Source organism: Cicer arietinum, chromosome 5 (genome assembly GCF_000331145.2).
Source record: "Cicer arietinum cultivar CDC Frontier isolate Library 1 chromosome 5, Cicar.CDCFrontier_v2.0, whole genome shotgun sequence".
NCBI classification, from domain to species: domain Eukaryota; kingdom Viridiplantae; phylum Streptophyta; class Magnoliopsida; order Fabales; family Fabaceae; genus Cicer; species Cicer arietinum.
In genome coordinates, this window is record NC_021164.2 from 49,707,414 (window position 1) to 49,708,789 (window position 1,376).

Below are 1,376 nucleotides of genomic sequence, written 5' to 3' on the forward strand. Positions count from 1 at the left end.
TCTTCATCAAACAACACAACACATTGCATTAAAAAGATCAAAGATCTTAAAGCTTTTAAGAAGCATCATCCATTATATCTTCATACTTTCTACAAATCCTACATTAGATCTTTGTTAATCTTTTGAGAAAGTATTTAGAATCAATCACTCTCATATCACACTGTAATTTACACGTGAGATACACTTGGAAATATTTGAAATCTGATTGTAAGCTTGGTGAAGCTTAAGAATACACAAGTTGTAATCATCCTCTGTCTGAGGTTGATCTGTTTGAACATTAGTGAAATCTCACAAGGGTGTGAGGACTGGACGTAGCCATCTTTGGGTGAACCAGTATAAAATTGTGTGTGTGTCCCTCATATTTTGTTCTTACTCTTTTGCTCAACTTGGATCTAACGATTTAAAAATCTCATCCTCGAGCTAGCCATCCTCAGCGAGAGGATAGTTTTTAAAAACACTTAGAATTTATTTTTAACAGCAAAATCTCTATTCAACCCCCCCTCCCCCCTTCTAGTGATATTTAGCTACATCAATTGGCATCAGAGCAAGGTTCTCTAAAAAATACACCTAACAGTGTAAGAGAAAAAGATCCTAAAAGAAAAATGTCAAAAGCTAAGTACATTCCTGAAGGAGGATCATCCAGTCGACCTCCCTACTTTGATGGTACAGATTACTACCACTGGAAAGGTAAGATGAGGCTATTTCTCATATCACAAGACAACAACATGTGGTCTGTGGTGGAAAATGGAGATCATGTCATCAGAACCAACAACGTAGATACAACCTCCAATGAGAAACCTCAAGCACAATGGACGGCTGATGAAAATGCAAAGGTACTCCTAAAATCTAAAGCTCATTTATTTCTAACGTGTGCTTTGAGCAGGGAAAAGTATGACAAAGTTGAAGAATGCAAAAACTCTAAGGAGCTCTGGGATACTCTAATGATCCATCATGAAGGATCAAGCCATGTAAAAGAAGCAAGGATAGACATGGGAGTAAGAGATTTCGAACTATTCAAAATGAAGGAGGATGAAACTATTGATGAAATGTTCTCAAGGTTAACAATCATATTAAATAACTTGAGATCTCTTGGAAAGGTATACTCTGTTCAAGAAAGAATAAGAAAAATCCTAAGAAGTTTACCAAAAGAATGGATGCCAATGGTAATTGCCATTAGAGAAGCAAGAGATTTGACCAACATGAAATTAGAATATTTGGTTGGAACTCTAAGAGCTCATGAACCATTGTTGTTGGCTGATAAACCAAACAAAAAGGGAAGAATGATTGCTCTAAAAACCAGCCAAATAGAAAGCTCATCCTCCAAGAAGAATGAAGATGTCATAGAAAGCGCAGAGTAAGAGTTGTCTGAGGATGAG